The sequence below is a fragment of the Suricata suricatta genome, chromosome 2, assembly GCF_006229205.1.
Source record: "Suricata suricatta isolate VVHF042 chromosome 2, meerkat_22Aug2017_6uvM2_HiC, whole genome shotgun sequence".
Classification (NCBI taxonomy): domain Eukaryota; kingdom Metazoa; phylum Chordata; class Mammalia; order Carnivora; family Herpestidae; genus Suricata; species Suricata suricatta.
The window spans coordinates 119,844,370-119,857,894 of record NC_043701.1 but is presented as its reverse complement, the minus strand read 5'-3'; the positions used below and the strand labels follow the sequence as shown (position 1 = coordinate 119,857,894).

Below are 13,525 nucleotides of genomic sequence, written 5' to 3'. Positions count from 1 at the left end.
AACACTTGATACTTAATACAGAATTGTAACTGATGATATTGTACCTACAAGTCTATAAGTCACTTCAAAGTTTTCTGCTGAATTTATAAATAACAAGAATATCTTTTTAGTGCTTCCATACTGTTTTTAAAATTCTGAAGCTAAATCCAGAGGCTGGAATATTTACTTTGTATACATCTATTTGTTCCTCCCAAATGAAAACATTAAAATGCTGGCAACATAAAAGTTGCCATTAGAGTATTTAAATATTTGTATTAAAAGGAAGAAAAGGAGGGAGTTTCTAGTGCAAATTTTAAAGGACTATAGAGTCACTACTCTGTGGTATGAGATGAAGAACAATGGAGGAAATTTATCTTCTGAATACTTAAAAGTATATTTATCATATGATGGAAACTAATCTCCAGAGTGAGGACCATTTCCTCCTGTGTCTCTGGACGGTGACGTCACCTCGGGGGCAAGAGGAACCACAGGCTGGACTCTGTCCAGGCTTCTCCAGTTCTCAGGTCTGCCCTCGGCTTGGTGTTGGCTCACTGCACTGCATCTACATTCTGGGAACACAGTTATCAGAAGCTCTGGAGGGTCACACTTCACAGAAAAGACTTGGGTATGCTGGCCTTGCTCAAGGGCTCTCCCAGGACAGTGATCTGCAGCCAAGGCTGGGAACGCCTGATACCTGTGCAGCTCCTGGGGGAAAGTACAGATGTGAGTGCATAGATGGTCAGTTTTAAAGAAGGGACAGATGCTGTGTCAAAAATATCAGAAATATTTTTAAGTGCATTTGATTTATTTTGAGAGAGTGGAGGAGGAGCAAGGGAGAGAGGGAGAGAGAACCCCAAGCAGGCTCTGTACTAGTGCTGAGCCTAATGTGGGGCCTTGATCCCATGGCCATGAGATCATGACCTGAGCCTTATCAACAGGCCCCCACTTACCTGACAGAGCCACCCGGGCACCCAACAGTATCAGAAACAGTGTTTCTTCTCATCTGGAAAACGTGATCTGTATTCTTCTATGATGCCTGCATCAGTTACATAGTGCAGGTTACAGAAACAGAAGACTTGACTCAGACTGGCTTGAATGGATAGAGATTAGTAGAGACACGGCATACAGGTAAAACTCAGAAGTACCTTTGGTGTGATCCACAATTCAGTGATGTTCCCACGAACTTGGTTACTCTGGGCCCCTGTCCTGTGCATCTGCAACAGGAAGGCTGAGCCGGTGAATGCATGACTCTGAGCCATGTAAGCTGTGCTATGTGCTCCCAGACCCAGAAAACTTGGCACTGCTATTCCCACCCAAAGCCTACTATTTGCTCTCATTTGAACAGTTTAGAGTCATATCTTCCCCAGAAGTAGCCAGGGACAGGCTAGGCCAGGAAACTGGAATGTTATTCAGTGTGTCCTCTACTTTCAGAGCCTAAAATGGGGCCAGATGAATGACTAATGTAAGTTGGGAGCTCCTGGGCATAGGTGAGGAGAAAAATCTTACCAGGAAAGTCATCTAGACCATCTGACACATGTCCACCCCATACAATTATTTTTTAAGTTTTCCTATTGCTGTTTTATCTTATTCAAATGGAAGATAGCGAATTTGACTGAATTCATCATTGTTAGGGCTAAAAATGTAACTCATTCTTCCTTCCAGGGAAACAAAACAGTCACGAAATGCTGGGGCTTAGTGACCAAATGTCTAATATTTCAATGAAAACTCTTAAGATTGAATTAGAAATCACAGCTTAGATTTGAGACTAAATTATTCCTCCTCTCTCTCTCCTATTCTAAATCTTTGGGAAGGCATCTTTGAGTATTCCTGGGAGAGAATACCCTTCTCAGATGGCACCCAACTCTGCTCGCACACCTCTCTGGGAGTCCGAGGACGGCAGCCTTCCTCAGGAGGCTGCAGGGGACAGGAGGAGAAAGTGTTCCAAGGAGCCCTGACTTACAGCACAGCCACCTGTCTGCAGATGCTGACCAGGTGAGGAGTAAAGCGAGATATCTCTCCTCATGACACCTTTGTATGAGGAGAAAAAGCAGAAAACTCCTCTGCTCAAGATTTCCGTGAGGAAAGAGATAATTTTCACAAACTGCAATTGTGTCACTGCTTTAAGTAATACATTTCCTGTTAGGTAGGAGACACAATTATCTATTTATATACCTTTCTGTTGCATCTTCCATGAGTGGTACATGTCTACATCCACCAGGGACTTCTATCTCTTCCACGACTGAGTTAGAATGTGGGTAATGGGAGAGGGGAGAAAGCAGATCAGTAGCTGAGCCCATTGTATCTAGAGTAGCAAGACGGTAAACAGGCAGAGACAAATTACTCAACCAGTTTACTTACTGTATTGATTATACAATGATAAAAACGTGCACATTTTCATTACAGACAGTTATTCCTAAGGCTTGGGAGTCTATTGATCCATTTGAGAGTAAAAACTTTGGCTAAAAGACTTTAAGTTCTTTTCCTTCCTTTTTTTTTCTTTCTCAGATGTAATCCATCAATAAAACCCACTTTATGTGCAGTGGGATAATGGTGCTTGGTAAAGAAATAAACAGAGAATAAAACTTTAACCCAATTCCTGAAAATACAACTCAGCTCCTTTTCGCCTCTCCTGCCATTATTTAGGATTGATTGATTGATAAATAGAACTCACTCATTGTCAGAGGCAAGAAAGCTAGTTTCCCACCAAAAAGCAGTCATTGTATATACCAAGACTGATCCCTGGAGACTTTATACAAGCATATTTTCTTCATGTTGTCCTTTAGTGGAATTTATCTTACTATGTGCTACAGTATTTCATCTCCAAGATTCCTGATGGAGATGAAGAAGCAAGGATGCATAGGACATGTAGCGGTCTTGCTCTTGCCTAGATTAAGTGCTGGAGTCAAAAATACTACAAAGAAAAGACTTAGAAGGACTCAGTTTTTTAAATGTAGAAAAGTTGGTCAAGAATAAAGGCCAAGTGGTAGGTGGTTTCAATTACATTATGTCAAGCTTCAAAGGGAACAAGAGGTCTTCAGCAGAAGTTGGAAGAATCATTTCAGGACCAGCTCCCGGACAGCATGGAGGGATCTCCCTGTGGCCCCCCTTTCACCACCATGTTGTTTTGGGATTTCAGCAAAACTCCTCTACAGGTAATGTTCCTCCTCCCCTTACTCTGTGGTCAGGAGGTATCTCAGTGGCCCATCCAGTAGGGGTCTAACTGTTCTCAGTGGTAAATCTCATTAGGTCTATCACAGAAGCTTTCAGCATGATAGCCCAGATTATTTTTTTTCCTCAGGAAATTTATGACTGCACACAATTGGACTCAGGTTTCAAGTATTCCAACGCAGAGTCTACCGTATATTAAAGGAAGTTGATATCAACAGTTGAAAAAGAAAATTACAATTTTCCTTTAGGGAAAGGAATATCAGTGGTTCCTGTGTGAATTTCTTCTTTTATAAGGAAAAAAGACAATAAGATTTTGGAAGTTGATTTCTAACAAGATTCCATATCTTGTCACCTCAGGTAAGCAAATTAAATGACTGCTTGCCTACATTGTACTTATTTTGTTTCATAGATATCTGTGTTTGTCAATCACTGTATAGTAATTATTATAATTCTCACATATATTCCAAAAATATAAATCTCATTACTTAGTGGTCATGATGGTAAATCTAGGCACCTCTGTATTTAAAAAGTATGTCAATTCAGGCCCATGTATTTATGATTGGAGTGATATTAAATATTAAAAGTCATATAGATGTCTCATTCTAAAATAGAATAGGAAATGAACTCAGACAGAAAAGTTAATATCTCTACCTTTCCTCTGATTCCCACTCAGGTTTATTAACGGACCATGGCATTGAATAGGTGTATGTTTGCATAAGAACAGTGTGTCCTTGTGACCTCCAGGGTGTGTTAAACCAAAGTGCCTTCAGGTCTGAGGCCCATGTTTGGAGCTGGGTATCAAACTCACTAGACCAGTTACCAGTCCGTACACTGAGGCTCCCGTGTCTTAGCATTCATGATCCCTGTGTCTCCCTTTCTAGAAGCTGGGTGGGGCCTGTGACTCATTGGAACTACTAAGCTATGGGAAAGGAACAGTGTCCAGTTCTGGACAAAAAAAGGCCTGGAAGGTCCCATTTTTGCAGCTGGACACTCTGCTGGAGACCCAGTGTAGAGAGAGACCCTGGGGGACGGGAGACCTGGGCCATTCCAGGGCCCCCATGGAGCTCAGCCTATCACACCCCACATATGGCTAAGTTTCCATTGCTTCACTTCAGATTTCCACAAGGACAGCAAGTTGTACATGTGTGTAAACTGGATACAACACTTTGCAGATGCCTCAGTGACTTTACCTTCTTGTGTTTGGCTGCACATTAAACACCATGGGTCGAATGTATTTTTGTCTGAAACAATTGAGACCAATTTCACCATTCCAGTTCAAAACTGTGGATATTGTGGATATTGCTGAGAATATGGAGGGCTCTCGCTAGATTAACTTTTTAAAACACTATTTACATATATGCCAAAGCACTTCAGTACTCATTACATGTAGTGTAAATTAAGTCTTTGTAAGACTCAGATATGAGACTAATGCTATCCATATGACGAGCTAATGATTTCTAAAATGCCACAAGAAATACTTCAGTATTAAATTAGAAATTAAACACTAACTCCATGTTTTTCAAAGTTTAGTACATCAAAATCACCCTGCATAATGGTCGAAAATGCATAGCACTAGGCCATATACTTCTAGCCCCTGCTGAGTACATGCACTACCGCGGAGTTTCATTTAAACATGTTTTGAAGCTACTTCTTAATTACTTAGCAAGTGAATTAGTGGGGATAATTAAAATATGATATGAATAAATTATAAGTTCTGTCTGATTAGAATTTTTGTACTTGTTCATTAAGAAATCTGTTGCAATAAAATGCTTTTGGACTTTTGTATCCGTATATTTGCAACCTCTTCACTTTTGGCTTTAGTGCTTCATTTTCATTGCCTTAATTTTTAAAAATAAATGTTTATTCACTTTTGAGAGAGAGAGAGAGAGAGAGAGAGAGAGAGAGAGAGTGTGTGTGTGTGTGTGTGTGTGTGTGTGAGTAGGGGAAGGGCAGAGAGAGAGGGAAACAGGATCCAAAGCAGGCTCTGTACTGAAAGCAGAGAGCCTGATGTGAGGCTGAGACCCACAAGCCACAAGATCACTACCTGAGCCAAAGCTGGATGCTCAACCTCCAGAGCCACCCAGGCACTTCTGTTTTCATTTCATTATTAAAGTTGACTGGGGGGGGGAAGGGCACCTGGGTGGCTCAGGTGGTTGAGTGAATGACTTCAGCTCAGGTCATGATCTCAGTTTGTGAGTTCAAACCCCACATCAGGCACTGTTCTGACAGCTGAGAGCCTGGGGCCTGCTTCAGATTCTGTGTCTCCCTCTCTCTTTGTCCCTCTCCTGCTCATGCTCTGTCTTTATGTCTCTCTCATAAATAAACATAAAAAAACGTTGACTCTAGTTTCAATTCCTGTTTTTCTGTTTAAAAAATGTAAATATTTTTTGCATTGTTTGTTTAATACATTACCTTGTGAGTTCTTGCTTAGCAGTGTATAAAGATGCATGTTTTCAGCAACATGATTTTTAAGTTTAAAATTTTATTAGATTTTTACTCTAATATTAAAGTGGAAATACCCAAAAATGTTTTTAAGTTCTTAAACTATGAAAAAAAATCATTAATGTGCTACCTGTGCATTTGTGTTGTCTTAAAAACTCATAATATCAAGTAATAACATTAAAATTATATTTTTTATTTACAGGGGGAATTTAAATAAGGTGTTAGGTTTTTTTCCATTAGTGCTTGTTGAGTAATTTATTTATGTTGGTGCAAAAATGTTACTATTGCCAATGCAAAATGAAAAAACCCCCCCCTTTTTTTTTAAGAGAAAGGAAAAGAGTTTTATTTGATCCCGTTACGACAGTTGCACAAAATACACAATCTTCACAAAGAAGAAAGTGCTCCTGGGAAGGAGCACTATTTGGTGTAGGGTTATATGTGTTTTTTACATAAAGAATTACCAATCATTATGATGAAGGGCATTACAGAAAGTTATAGACTTTATCTTATGTTTTTAGTATATGCAAGGCTGTGTGACTTTAGTCCCTGGGATCCAGGGAGGTTTTTTGTTTTTTCTTATCTTTATGTTTGGAATGTGTGCTGAGGCAAAACAGAGCCCTGGCTTTGAGGCTTTGCTGACTCAGTCTGACATTGCTAAGTGTTGCGGAGTGAGCTTCCCTGGGAGCCCAGGGGTAGAGCTCACCAACGCTGAATGTTGAACATTTCCTTTATCACTATTTCTATTATTATGAATTTTTATCATGGAGTATCGAGGATGTTTAAAGTAGTGGTGTTGTAGAAGGAAACGGCATCTCCGCTAGGCAGCCATAGTAGAGTTCACTGAAGGCCTATGTAGGGAAACAGAGGGAATATGATGCAGGCCTAATTCCAGCAATAGTAGAGGCACGTGTGAGGACTTGGGACTTGATCTGGTGTGGTCACTGGGGCCCAGACAGGACAAGGGTAAGGAAAATGGCCTCATGGCACAGCAGAGACTTGTAGAGGGATAGCAAATCAGCAGGGAGGGAGTTAGGAGAATAAACACCTAACCCTCACTCTCAAGCTGGTATCTGTCTCCTAAAAGTGCTTCTCCTTACACTAATCCAAGCCTGAAGCAGGGGGCTCACTGTGTGCTCTGCAAAGGTCAGCCCCCAGGGCACAGTGCTGCATGAAAAAGGGTGAGGCGTGGACCTAGGAGAACAAATGGAAATGCTCGGCATTCATGGGAGAGCCAGTGTCTTAATACTTGGATGTTCATATAACAAACTAAATACAATGCCATTAATGTATTCATATATTTCATTGCATGTACATCACAGGATTGACTTTACTGTGAAATATAGACATTCCTCTTTCTAACAGCTATTGGTCCCATGCATCTGGCTAACTCCTAACTAAAGAACTCTACTAATTCTTGCCAGTATTTTTAAGGCTTTTTTCTCATTTTCTAAGGTCACTTTATATCAATTGTATATTTTTTTGTTTATTTATTTATTTTCAGAAAGAGATAGAGAGCCACCAGGGAAGGGACAGAGTGAGAGGGAGACAGAAAAATCCCAAGCAGGCTCCACACTGTCAGCACAGAGCCTGACGTGGGGCTCAAAGCCACAAACCACAAGATCATGATCTGAGCCAAAATCAAGTCAGATGCTTAACCAACTGAGCCACCCAGATACCCCCAGTTTGTATATCTTGAAGGAATTAACAACTCTATATACTTCAGAGCTAAATGGAAATTTATCAATGGGTATCATTATCCCTTTTGCAAATCATACATGAAAAATGACATTTAAAAAGAATCTCATTTGTGTGAACTTTCAGAAGTATTCACTAATGATAATAATGATGCATAAATGCCATAGAAGTGAGAAGTCATAAAATAATGAGTGTGTTTTCATCCTCTGCCAATTTATTTTACAAGAACAAAAAATAATAAATTTTCCTATAGCTATGATACAATAGCTCATAGTTTATTTTTAACCTTTATTTTCTGATTTTTATTTGAGCCATAGAAGTGGTGTTAATAAGAATGAAAGTCTAGGTTAAGTTGGTATACAATAACTAATTTTATAAATAGATTTAGAATAGAAAGGGAATGAAAATATAGGAACTTCAAATTTTACATGGGTGGATTAAAAAATGTGTGCAATTAATGAGAGTCTCACCATTAGCCAGTGGAGTTAGGTAAAATTACCAAAGTTCCCAAGGATTTATAGACCATGCTTTACTCAAGTGTATACTGGACAAGGAGCCAAACAAAAAAACCTCAAAATTTATTTCTTTGCATAACCCAGTGATATAGACACATGGCCCTTTATTTTCCTCTTCTTAAAATGATTGTGTTTATGATACTGCCCCTCCCAGTTTGAAATGTCTCATTTACTCCCTGGTGTGATTCCATCCTGTGCAGTTGTTCTCTGGAACAGAAGTAGTTTATCCCCATCCACCCTGTCTCCCACCTAAATGCATACCACCACACCACGGAAGATTTGAAGGAAATGAACATGAGCCCCAGAACTACCTTTCTGGTTGTGAACTAAAGGCTGACAATGATTATCACTTTAATGTGGATAACATTGAAAATGAGCACCAGTCATAGTTAAGAAAGGCCTGCGGAGGGACTGGTATAAAGGAAAACTTGTACATTGTTGAAGCAGAGGCAATTAATTACTATAGCAATCCAATTAGAGTCACACTGGCAACTTTGAAAATGTCTGTCCAGCCAACGGGTTCCCTTGGGGGCTTTGAAATAATACCACCTGTGGTCTTATGATCAAAGTGTGATTCAGGGCCTGTAGACAGCTACTCATTAAGTCAGCTATTAGTGGACAACACTTAATAGCTGTGGAGGAAGATGCAGAGTCAGAAGAAGAAGAGAGAAGAGGATATGAAAGTCTTAGTATATTTGGAAAGCATTCTGTTCCTGAAAGTGGTAGCAAGTTTCCACAGTAAAAAGTAAAACTTGTTGCTAATGATGATGATGATGATAAAGATGATGATGGAGAAGACGATGATGATGAAGACGATGATGATGGTAATGATGGTGGTGATGATGGTGATGGTGGTGATGGTGATGGTGGTGGTGGTGATGATGGTGGTGGTGGTGATGATGATGGTGGTGGTGGTGATGATGGTATTGGTGGTGACGGTAATGGTGAGGAAGCTGAAGATAGGCTCCCGTGAAGAAATCTGTACAAAGTACACTAGCCAAAAATGTACAAATATCAAACCAGAATGGAAAAGACTCAAAACCATCAACCCCAAGATCAAAAGGTCAAGAATCCTTCAAAAAATAGGAAAGATTCCTAAAACACTGAAAGGGCCTAGTTCATAGAAGATATTAAGGCAAAAATGCAAACAAGTATAGAAAATGGTGGTTCTATTCCCAAAAGCGAAGCCAAATTCATCAGTTAAGTGAAGAATTGCCTCCATATGACTGACCAAGAGGCTATTCAAGATCTCTGGCAGTGCAGGAAGTCTCTTTAAGAAAACAGTTTAAACAGTTTGTTAAAATTGTCAATCTTATTTCATTTCTGTAACAGCTGATATCTGGCTGTCCTTTTTATAATGCAGACTGAGGACTTTCCATGTCACGTCTGATCAATGTTGTCCAGGTTTCATCGCCAAGAATGTATTGTTTAAAATTCCTGTTCATTTTTAAAGATGGAACTCTGCCCTTTGCTTGGTTTCTGGTACAGATGAGCTGTTTTCATAGGACATGGTTGTGCTCAGGCAAATAGAAATGGTGAGGAGACAAAAATGTCCATGTGAAAGAAGTTCAATATTTTAATAAGTAAAAAATGTTTTATTTAAAATTTAAAATATTAACATTAACTCATATTTCCCTGTTCAAAAACTATAAACCATACATATGCTTTTTATGAAACATCTCAAATAGCACAAGTCCCTCTCTGTCAATGATGGGACAAATCATAAATTTCAGTCAATGTCAGCCAATATTTAATCCAACTCACTGGGCTGAGAAGATGCTCCTTCTTTTCTTTCAGTTTTATTTTCTTTTTCTTTTTTTTTTTTTGATTCTTCATGGTCCGTTTCTTTACTTTTTTAAAGAATATTACCTATTCAACATTACACTCCTTCCAACTCAGCATGGGGACTCCATATTTTCTCCTTTAAACCCAGGGTTCACTCTTACTGGCAATATCAACATCAGCCAGGAACTTGTTACAAATAATTTGAATTGTCCGTACATAACAATGTAATCAAAAAATCTGGAGGTGTGGCTCATATTGTTTTGTTCTGTTTTTTATATTCCTAGGAATGAACTTTTCTCTCTTGTCCACTTAACTTCTTACAATTCTTTTTATGATTTGGTTCAGACGCTATCCTTTTATAACATAACTGTAGACTCTTCCTCTGGAGGAAAGTTTTTGTTCTAGTGGTATATTTATTCCTCGTGCCCAGCACAGTTCCCCAAGCACAGAACACTTAATTACTAATCAATAGGATAACATTTTATTTTGCCTTTGATTTATCTGCAAAGACATAAAAATATAAATGAATATAATAGTTAAGGTATCTTCACAAAGATATCCCCAAAATTCATGGTCACCTTGTAAAGCAAACAGGAGGTAGACTACCAATGGTTGACAGACCATGTTAAACAGTTTGAACTTGGCCCACAGCCTACAGGTAAAATTTGAGGCAAGGCAGAGTGTTGACTGTTTGATGCTACTCTAGGATTGCAGCAATGCTGAGGCTAGGAAGAACCAGCACTTGAAGAACATGACAGGTGTGTACGCACATGTAGGGGGTGGGGCCTTCAGGCCAAGAGGAGGGTTGTTTATATTCTACCCTCTTCCCCCCGGTCACAGGCAGGGTGCTGAGCAGTGGTGGCTATCCTGTGGCAGATGTTCTAATACATTAAAATTTGGGAGAGAGAATTGTACCACAAGAAAACAGGAAAAGTGAGAGGGAAAATATTTTTCAAGAATGCTGCAGGTCAGTCTGGGAAAAGCAAGACCAGTTGGCAAGTGTGAGAATACAGAAGATGAAAACATCGTGCCTGTCTCCAAGAACATAGAAAATACAGATGAGGAATAAAGATGAAGTTTAACCATGAGACTTGGTCGTGTGCAAATGGAGAAGGTTCAGGTGCATTTCTCTGTATTGTAGCCTCCTGGCCAACAGTCTACAGGAACAGATATGCATGGGAAAGAGTAAGTCATACGAGAAAAACTGACATATTCTATCACTGATAGAAACATGTGGGACACATGCGATGTTTATAAAACTCAGAACAAACCACCACACACATTCCTTCCAAGAAGAAGTAGCAGGATACCGAGGCCAAAACAGTAATTACCTATTTAATTGTCTCATTTATGGGAGACTCTGAATACAAGCAGCTTCTGTAACTTTCATCACATCTTGGATGACACACTGAAATAGGGTCAGAAGATGAAATAGTGGCTCAGTTAACTGTAACAAGCAGACAATGGATAGAGAATGATACCCACATTTTTAGTTTTCATTTCCCATTTAGTAGCAGTGTGTAAAAACTGTTTTTGACCCCGTGTTTGTGAATAATCATCCCAGTGAGCCATGTGTAGCAGCATAATAATGATGCTTTATGTGACATGGTGTCTTTCAGATGTATTTCCTCTGGTGGTATCTTTACCTCCAGTTGATAGATCAGAGGGACCTGAACAACTGTCTGAGTGGACATACATTTTGTGATATAGCCTGAAGAGCAACTGCTTCCTTATGTTTGAAGGATGATCTCATACGGCTTCTCCTCACACTAGTCTAGGTTTCATCTTCATGCTCCTCATATGTTCCTCTCATTCCCTGCTGGAAAGCCCAGGAAACCCATCTGCACCCTGAGCATCTGCCCAGGAGCCACGCCTTCTGTACTCCCACCAATTAGAAGGAGCACCTATTGCTGCTCCTTAGTTCAAAGTCACCTTTAATCATCTCTAGTCTTAAAAGTAGGACATTAACACAGAAAATAAAAATTAACAATGATGATGATTACAATAATAATGGTTATTGGCTATAATTGATTGGGAGCTTTAAGAATGATTCTCCTGTTTGGACATTAGTGCGGCCCTAGCATGTAAGTATGATTTGGAGTGAAGATAAGGATACTGTATCTCAGAAGGATTAAGGAATGTGTCTAAGTCAAAGAGTAAGTGGCAGAGCCGAGATTGGAACCGAGGTCTGTCAAACGCTAAGAGTCCTCTCCCATTGTATTCAAGAATTGATTGTAGCATATCATGTTTCACTTTACTGAATTTGTTTGGCAAATCTGTCATTTACTGGAATAACGTACAACTTCACTCATTAACAGTGCCCATGTCTTATTCAGGTGACCTTTTTGTGTTTGGTTTGAATAATCACTTTTTCTCTCTTTGGATATACTTCATGCTTTCCAGAATATTTCACTTTATGTATTTTATTTAGTGGTTGAAGGGTCATTTCTGCTACAGCTTGGAAGGGTTAGGTGGACCTTGGTGATTTGCGGGGATGGAGTCCTCACTCCTCTAATGCACCTGTTAGTATTTTCTAGAAGCAGAAAGCGCGTGTATTAATGGCTATCATCACCATATCATCACAGTGCTGTCAGGACTCTTCTCTGGAATGTCACAGAGCACTTTTATTTACCCTTAAATGAGTGCATATCTTAGTGTGCCCTCAGTATCTTCTGTCTTGTGTCCACAAAATAGTATGCTTTGACCAATCCTCTGATTCAGATTGTCTGCATCTTTTTATCTCTTCCTGAAAGTTTTTCTTTATAATTTTCTCTACTTCAAAACTTGTTGTCATTTATAGATTTCCCTACTGAAAAATTTCTCCCTTTCTCCTCAACCTCTTCCTCTCCCTCCCTCTCTCTTACTGCTATGCATAAAAAAGCTAGTATAGATCAGAATGTGCTCATTTTCGCTAAAGAGAACCATATCAGAATCATGTGTATGAAAAGCATATTTAGTTCAAGAATAAAATAATAGCCTTCTTTCATGGCTTCAAGTTTGTGTGATAACATATGATTAATGTTGTATTTAAATAATACTAAAAGAGGGAGATTTTTATCAAGATGAAGTAAGGTTTTAAGTGATTAAGAACCCTGCCTTTGTTCTTCTGTTCAGTCTCAGAACCAGAGAGATGAGTAATACTTTTACACCTTAATTTCCTCAGTGTGTCTATCACACTTATATTATTTTCCTAAAGTCTTTCTACTGATAGGAAATTGGAACAATATTAGCAACATCGGATGATGAAGATTCAATTTTCAGTTTTTCCTCAGACACTTCAGCTTTTGTTTTACAATATAAACTTGGAGGGTGGAGGGGTATAATAAACAACTTATCTGGCTTTTCCTAGATGGAACGTAATGGTGTCCTAAATGATTTATGTTTTCATAGTGTTCCCCTCAAGGGAGGGACACAGCTTTTGAAAAGAATCACACACTCTTTTTAATCTCTAACTGGGATCTAAAAGGTTTATTTTTTCTATTTGAACTCAAGAAATAAAAGTTTGAGATAGAAAGTATTGGATTATTATACTTCTATACTTTTATACTTACTGGTGGTTCATTGACTGAATGTGTGCATGTATATATATATGTCTATACACACACACATACACACATATTCACACACGCACAGTGTTTTGTTTAATTGAAAATTAAATATCCTAAGTTTTATCACTCCACCAGCAACTGCTGTAAGTCAACATTTCATTAAATCAAATACCCACAAGATGCAGGTATACTTTGGCCATAGATGACAAGTGTGATAATATGTGTGTGAACAGACACGTCTTAGGGAGACCCTCACAGTCAGTCTTCATATTAGTCGCTGCATGTGCAGAGGAGGCCAGAGGGCTCTATGTACATGACCTTTATGAGAAGCAATTTATTCATACAGAAGAAAAAACACATTAGCTAGATCAAATGATAACAGTTCCATATAAT

The 13,525-nt window shown here is 39.0% G+C and overlaps 1 pseudogene; it reads left to right on the top strand.

Annotated features, from left to right (window-relative positions):
* The first annotated feature begins 386 nt into the window (after positions 1–386).
* Positions 387–9,075, top strand: LOC115275793 (annotated as a pseudogene).
* The last annotated feature ends 4,450 nt before the right edge of the window (positions 9,076–13,525 follow it).